This window comes from Pholcus phalangioides, unplaced genomic scaffold (assembly GCF_987345545.1).
Source record: "Pholcus phalangioides strain wild (caught in Gottingen) unplaced genomic scaffold, Ppha-v1.0 ptg000007l_1, whole genome shotgun sequence".
Lineage (NCBI taxonomy): Eukaryota > Metazoa > Arthropoda > Arachnida > Araneae > Pholcidae > Pholcus > Pholcus phalangioides.
In genome coordinates, this window is record NW_028301600.1 from 48270155 (window position 1) to 48278515 (window position 8361).

The 8361-nt window shown below is 38.9% G+C and overlaps 1 protein-coding gene across 1 annotated transcript in view; it reads right to left on the reverse strand.

Annotated features, from left to right (window-relative positions):
* LOC149085401 (sodium/calcium exchanger 3-like) overlaps nt 1–652 on the reverse strand; it is a 106351-nt gene extending 105699 nt beyond the window's left edge. The window contains exon 1 of the mRNA XM_089233399.1: nt 45–652. The gene's annotated coding sequence lies outside the window, so the exon portion shown is untranslated. The remainder of the gene's footprint in view (nt 1–44) is intronic.
* Between the last annotated feature and the right edge of the window lie 7709 nt (nt 653–8361).

Genomic DNA, 8361 nt, shown 5'->3' on the forward strand with positions numbered 1-8361 from the left:
TGAAAAAGTTTCTTGCCGAGTGTCAAGCAGAAAGAGTTACTTACCGGAGTTGTCGGTCAGGTGGGACGCAAAATCGATGCTCTTTTCTTAGTTTCTTCTTAGTTACTTAGATCGAACACACATTGGCTTCAATGTTTTCATAGAAAATTGCCAGCAACTCTCAATACAGTTATCTTTACTTATGTACACATCGAGAGTTCCATGACCGAGCACAGTAACTTGATTGAAAGCGTTGAGAAAACGAGTCACAGAGATGCTAGGGATCAAGTCAAAGAAGATAGATAGATTATATACACAGAACAGACACGAGAGGACCACTGCGAGGATAGTCAGAGGCAGAGAGAGGAGAATAAAAAAAAAAAGGAAAGCAAAAGAGAGCACCACCTAAAAGTCTGTGAGTGGGTCGTCGGTCGTAGTTTTAGTTCATGAATGGGAAGAGCAGGCAGCAAGAAGCAGCGTTCTCGGTCGCACTCACTTTCTCACTCACTCTCGCTGTTGACTGTGACAGGCAAAAAGCCGCCTAGCGATAATTCCACGCGTTTGTTGTGGTCGTGCGTCAAGACGCGCGATAGGTTCCATTTCGCGCCGCTTCCTATTGATTCGGAGCGACTCGCAAGTGGAACGCGCGGGCGCACGGAATATTGGGAATCGCGGAAGCTTCCACACGTGGTGGGGGAGCAAGGCTCTTAAAAACGAAAGGGAGTTCGGTCGCCTTATCTAGCCTCGGGACGACCGACAGATTTAAAAAAAAAAACGGAAAAAAAAACTTACATATATAAAAGAAATGGGAAACAGTGTATTTTTAGACGAGATCATTTCGTCCTTGATACCGGAAAGAAAGCAAGTTAGCAGCCGATGAGATATACTCTGAAAGAAAGTAAAAAATAACAACACTAAGTAAAAAAAAAGTAAGATATATATATATATTCGGGATGAAGAAAACTAATATTACGCGTATGGCAATTTTAAAAAAACCCTTCCAAACACGTGGTATAAATGAGAGAACTGCTCTTACCAGGACAGGCAGACAGACGCACTTTTCTTCATAAGCAACAGCATCACTGAGAAGTTCTGGCAGGTGCAAAGCTCAGAAACACCGAAAAAAGTTACAAACTATAAGATTTAAAGAGTCATGTCCGTGCGCAATGTTCATTTTAATGCATGCTCGACCTTACCATTTCGCGACGTCGTGTACTTCCATCTACTACTGCTGTACTACTTGTAGCTTCGTTCGACCTCGAATATCCACGTGTACAATGTAATGTTTTTTCAAGTTCATTGACATATATATATTTATTTATTTATTTATTTATGTGTGCGTGGAGGAACTTTTCCTAGAAGAAAAAATGAGGCATGACAATGGAAATATGCCAATGGGACGTCTAAATGGAGAGCGAGTCGGAATCTCTGATAGGTTCTACTCTGTTACTCTGATTCAAATGAACAGTAAATTGGATGCAATGCTATATTCGTATGCTGAACCTTAATTAGACCTTGAATAAAATTATAACCTAACGGGAAGAAAAATTCTTTGCAATTAAAATATTATTTCTATTAGGTCGATCCGAAAGTTCTGAGTGTTTTTTTTTTACATTTATTACATGACGTCATGTCATTATTCATTCCGGAAAAAAAGCAAGTTACAAGCCGATGAGATGTACTCACCTCCTTACCAGATCATGGCTCGCCGAAAGAATGTAAAAAAATAAGAACTCAGCAAAAAAAAAGAAGTGAAATACTCTTTCGCAAAAAAAAAAACGAAGCACCCTTAAAAAATAATCCGATCATCACGAAAATTGGCATGCAAATTTCTTTAAACCAAGTATGTAAATGATTAAATTTTCAAGGTCAATGAATATTAACTTCGGTCATAGCGCGTTTCTACTGCGAAACTACCATTGTATAAAACAAATAACAATTGCGGACGATTTATCTTTTCTCGTTCTCGGCGTTGCAGTTCCCTGGAGACACAACCAATAATGCCGTTACGACGTTGTTGAAGACCTTATAGCCAATTGAATGACTTCTAACGTGGTCGCATAGTCAAGATGCATGAAGCTGGTTGGTCATACCTAGCAATTGGCCGCCACTTACACCGTACGGACACGGCTGCGCAGAGGTACTGGCAGCAACTGTGGAAAGCCAAGGTGCATCAATGCGAGGCAAGATTGGATGATTGTGCTACAATGCTCGAATTGCCCCAACAGCACATCATTGTCTGCTATCCAACGTATTATAGCCTCTTCCACACCACCCGTATTGCCTTCTACCATCTCACGGCGCTTGGCTGAGGCGGGGTTAAGTTCACAGCGGCCTTTGAGACATCTGCCTTTAACCCTACAACACTAGCAGAGTCATCTAGAGTGGTATCGTTGCCGATTATCATGGCTGCCAGCATCACATAGTGTTCAGCGATAAATCTCGCTTCAGTCTTGGAGAGATGACCATCGGATCCGTGTGTGGAAGCGCCAAGGCCAGCTGTACCAATCAGCATTTGTTTTACGGAGACATACAGTCATTACCCCTGGTGTGAGGTACTATCTATTACGACAGCAGGTCGCCTCTAGTCATCGTACGTACAACTTTAACAGCTTAACGACATGTTGATGACATCCTGCGGCCTATTGCGTCACCCTTAATGGCACATCATCCGGCAATTTTCCAACTAGATAATGCCAGGCCAAATACGGCTCGCATATCTCTGGACTGCCTCCGTGCAGTTGCTACTCTTCCTTAGCCAGCAAGGTCACCAGACATTTCGCCAATCGAAAATGTATGGGACATGGTAGGCCGCCAGATTCGAGCACCCCAAAACGTCACCGATCTGGAGCAACAATTAATGAATGCCTGGCAGAATGTATCACAAGATGAAATTAGGAATCTTTATCACTCCTTACATAGACGTATACAAATATGCATCGCTGGGTTTCAGAGGAGGTTTCACCTATCACTGTTTTGAACATTTAATGTGTGATTGCTAGCCATTGACGAGTCCTACGGCTTTGAAATTTTGATCATTTAATTCTCAGAAGAGTGTAAAAACATCCCGGATGAAGAAAACTAATATTATGCGTATGGACAACTAAAACAACAAACCCTTCCAAACACGTGGTTTCAATGCGAGAACTGCTCTTTCCAGGACAGGCATAAAGACGAACCTTTTTGATAAGAACCAGCGTCACTGAACAGTTCCAGCAGGTGTGGGGGTTCAGAAACGAAAAAGTTAAAGATTATAAATTTTAAAGAGTCATGTCCGTTCGTCAACATACAGTTTAATAGTAGATACTCAATCTTACTGTTTCGAGAACGTCATGCAGTTCTCTATCTACTACTACAACTTGACGCATCGTTCGACTACGAATAGTCACATGTATAATGGTCATCAGCATATACAGGATAGTAAGGAAACGCCATATGCCGCATTTTACTGGCAAACCGTTGATCCCAGAGGCATACTTCCAATTAGAAAAGTTATCCAAATAACGTGTAGAGCTCAGATACGTCATTCATATTGCAAGGTGTTGTATACGTTCTCTTATTATACGAATAAACCTGTCCTCAGAAACTCGATTAGAAAGTTGTTCCCCTGACTCTTCTGAGGCCAACAAGAAAAATTTAAGTTTTCAAGTGCAATATTCACTGAGACATTTCAATTCAAAAATTGGAGAAAAATTGAGAAAAAAACCGCAAAAACTAACGAACAATTCTTCTTTTCCTTTTATTTATGCTATTCCGTCCCAATTTTTCTCCAATTTTAGAATTCAAATATCTCAGTTAATATTGCACTCAGAAACGTGGATTTTTTTTTTGTTGGTATCGGACGAGACAGTGCAATAACTTTCAAATTGAGCTTTTGAGACAGGGAATCCTGAGTTTAGTTTAGTAGTAAGTTGGTTTTGTATTTTAAATAACTATACAGACCCCCCACCCCCTTGCAATATGAATGACGTATCTGAAGTCTGCACATTATATGGATAGTTTTTTTTAATTGGAAGTATGCCTATGGAATCAACGGTTTGACAGTATAAAATGTTTCCTTACATCCCTGTATACTGGGTGAATAGGTAACAGGGCGTATGGTATTTTACTGATGAACCATTGATCCTAGCGGTATATTTCCAGTTAGAAAAAGTATCCAAGTAACGTGTATGCCATTCGTGTTGCAACGGAATGAATGTATAGTTATTTGAATAAAAATGGTAACTTTTTACGTGGACACCCTGCGCTCAGGAACACAATTAGAAATTTGTTTAGCTCTGTCTCTCCTGATGTCAACAAAAAAAATTTCACGTTTCTGAGTGCACTATTCGCTGAGATATTTTTAAATTCAAACAGGAAAGTTGAGGAAAAACAGCGTTAAATACGGATAAACCCTTTTACCGACATTTATTAATACTGTTTTTTCCCTGTATTTTTATTTTGCATTTTTTTGGTGGTATCAGATGAGACAGGGCAACAACTGTCTAATTGGGTTTTGAGCACATGGTGTCCATATAAAAGTTAACATTTTTATTTAAATAACTATACATATTCCCTTGCAACATGAATGACATACTGTATGAGTACTACACGTTATTTGGATATTTTTTCTAATTGGAAGTGTGCCTCTAGGATCAACGGTTCGCGAGTAAAACGCCATACACACACACACACACACACACGCCCTGTTACGTATGCACCCTGTGTATTTTTTTATTTGTGTGTAAATGAAGTTTTTCTGCAAATAAAAATGTAGCATGACAATGGAAATATGCCAATGGAACGTCTAAATGGAGACCGAGTCGGAATCTGATAGGTTCTACTCTGTTACACAGCTTCAACTGAACAATAAATTGAATGCAATACTATTTTTATGCTGAACCTTGAACCTGAATAATTATAACCTGACGGGAAGAAAAATTCTTTGCAATCAAAATATTATTTCTATCAGGTTGACCCAAAAGTTCTGAGTGTTTTTTGCAAGTTCATTCTTAGACGACATCATTTCGTCATTCATACCAGAAAGAAAGCAAGTTAGCAGCAGATCAGATATACTCTGACAGAAAGTCAAAAATAAGAACTAAGTAAAAAAAGTAAGATATATACATTCGGGGGATGTAGAAAACTAATATTATGCGTATGGCCAACCGTTCCAGACACGTGATATGAGTAATGAGCAAAATACTCTTTCCAGGACAGGCAGACAGACGCACATTTCTTGATAATTAACAGCTTCGCTGAAAAGTTCCAGCAGGTGTGGTGTTCAGAAACGAAAAAGTTATAGATTACACTGTTGAATCATGAGTCTTTGAGTCATGTTGTTCACTATTGAATCATGAGTCTTTGAGTCATGTTGTTCACTGTTGAATCATGAGTCTTTGAGTCATGTTGTTCACTGTTGAATCATGAGTCTTTGAGTCATGTTGTTCACTGTTGAATCATGAGTCTTTGAGTCATGTTGTTCACTGTTGAATCATGAGTCTTTGAGTCATGTTGTTCACTGTTGAATCATGAGTCTTTGATTGAGTCATGTTGTTTACTGTTAAATCATGAGACTTTCATGAAGTCTTTCTAAATCCATTCTCTCAAATGAGTTTATTTATGACCATAAGGGAACTCATTGAGGGGTTGATTTTTCAGAGCAAAGTTCAAAATTGTTCCGAGTATGTGCACTTGACTGTACAGTATCGCAGACATTCTGTATTATAGAATAACGGCTGGTTTTATTCAAAGCCGCTCAATATAGGGAAGTATCTAAACAGATAGGTTTTTACTATAACTTACATTATATGTAAATAATAAACTTGATGAAACTGAAACACAGGCCAACAAGTTTTTACACGTCAATAGAGAAAATTTCTATGTTTAAAGTTTACAGAAAGTTATCACACATGTGTGTAGTCACCCAGCAAAAATTTAGCTCATCAATCATATAGTAGCTACGGGAATTAGGCGAAATGTTTCGTGGGCTAGCGGTTAGAGCAATGGTAGAGATAATGAAGATTGGAGTTTATGATAGAAATTTTTAGCAGAGTTTATGAACGTTTCCAAAAGTACAATTTACTAAAATTTCGTGTTACCAAGTTGGGGTAAAAACTACTGATTGATATTCAGTTCGTGACATTTTTCTTAACACTTATAGCAGCAATCCCGAGATATCTCGTCTAACGTGATCTGCTTTATTTCGGCAATTCCGAAATATCTCTGGTTCTCAAATCTCTCATATCGGCAATCCCACAACCAAATACCACTGTAAGTTTTGTTCTCCTGATAACATGTTTTCCTTCTCCCCATCCTGTCAATCAACTGCCAGTGAGGAGAGTCAATTATTGTTCAAAATCTGATGAGAGAAAGGATGTTTTTCCCTTCCCTTCGAGGTGGGTATACGATTAAGCGTACAGCAGAAATAACAGAAAACAATCGTTTTCTCTCTTTCTTGTTTTTTATTATATTATTTTGCTAGAGAAAGCTTTTATCAGCTCCGCAATCGAAAAAAGTATTCTTCTTGAAAATAGGTGACGATCTCTAGAAGGTTTAGTGATTTGTACTGTGGCAATTATAATGCGGATCAGGAAAAATTTAAAAACCGCCTAAAGGGTTAAACACACAGAAAAAAGTCCAATTTTTAAGTTTTCGTTTTCCTTTGATTACCCAAAACAAATTCCATGAAACCGGCTGGGATGTTTTATCACATCCAACATACTAAACAGATATTGGATCATCTCATTTTCATTTGTTTCACTCCCATCAAAATTCTTCGTGTGTGAAATCACTCACTAAAGTGATTCTGTCAAAATCACATAGAAAAGCTTTTTACTCCAATCCAGCCAAATTCTACGCGAGTGGACCTATGAAAATATACGAAAAATATAACTCAAAGTTTGAAGACGAAAAAATGTAGTATACTAGTATACTTCGAGCAATAGTGGTAAAATTTTCAAATTCATTTAAACTTTATTTAATTAAACTTTAATTCCTTAGCTCAAAAACTTTCAGGAAAATTTCTCAAAAATTTTTCGGAACGACAAAATAATAATCTTCTCACGGCGTCTAGAATCAGCTTGCTGTGCCGAATTTACTACTAAATCACACATGCACCTCGTTCATATTCCTCTGCGGAACTTCTAACAAATTGGTACATGTTGGAATGTGCGTGCACGTGTTGTGAACCTAACGTTAAGTTTGTTTCCATGTTATGCTTGTTATGTGTAGTGCTGCCATCTGCCAAAAACGCTTCTAACTATGCACGAGTGAAGTGGAATGATTAATTGTATCATTGGAGGCCCGTTGCTCTCTGGGGCGAGACTTTTCAATTGGGAGATCGGGTCGTATTTGCGCTTCAAAGTTGGGAACCATGTGCCAAATTTACTACTAAACCACACATACGAAGGTTTTTAACAATTGGCTGTTGCGAAGAGATTTTTTTTTGAAAGAGAGAAAATTCAACTGTCTTAGCGGGAAATCGAACCCACGTCCTTTCATTTTCGGGTGAACGCCCTAGACCACTAGACTACAAAGGCAAGGGATCGCTCAATCTTTCCTTGGAGCTCGGGTGCACTGAACGGGACCTTACATGGACGGACGCATCTGACTCAGGCCATGCTGACAACTGCTGACGTTGCCACCAGATGACGACGTATGCAAGGATGACGGCACTCTCCGCAACCATACGAAGTTTTTAACAACTGACTGCGTGTTGCGATGATTATTATTATTTTTTTCTTTTTTAGGAAAGAGAGAAAAACAGAAAATTTAACAATTAAATTTTTTCCCTTTCCAAAAAAAAAATTCATCTTCACACAGCCAGTTGTTAAAACCTTCGTATGGTAGCGGATAGTGACGTCATCCTTGCATAAACCACGCATGTACCTCGTCCATATTCCTCTGCGGAACTGTGTCAAATTTACTGCAATTTGAATAGTGGTATGGCTTACATAAAGTTTGCTGTGCTAATATATTATATATGGTCGATGAAAATGACTGTTTCTGTTGGCAGTCGTAACGAGGTGTAGCAACAGTGCCATCTTAACCCATGGACCCACTTGGACACGGCTCGCGGACCACAAATGAAGAGTGGGGCCTCATGATAGTGAGATCGGGTTACAATTTTCGGTAGTAATTATGTAAACAATAGGCAGGTACTTCTAGGACACAGGTAGAGGGCCTCAGAAAGATTACTTACCCGGGGAGGGGGGGGGGGGGGGGCTCTGATGCTCGTAAGATGGTCCTGGGTAGCGATGGAAGGAAATTGCTAATTAGTGAGCGATTTATGCTTGCTTTTCTTTCCCGGTAATTTCAGTTATCGAACATTCTGCCGTTATAAAAATCCAAAGTCATTAATTATCTTCAAATTTAAATTTTTCTATAAACTGAATTCAAATT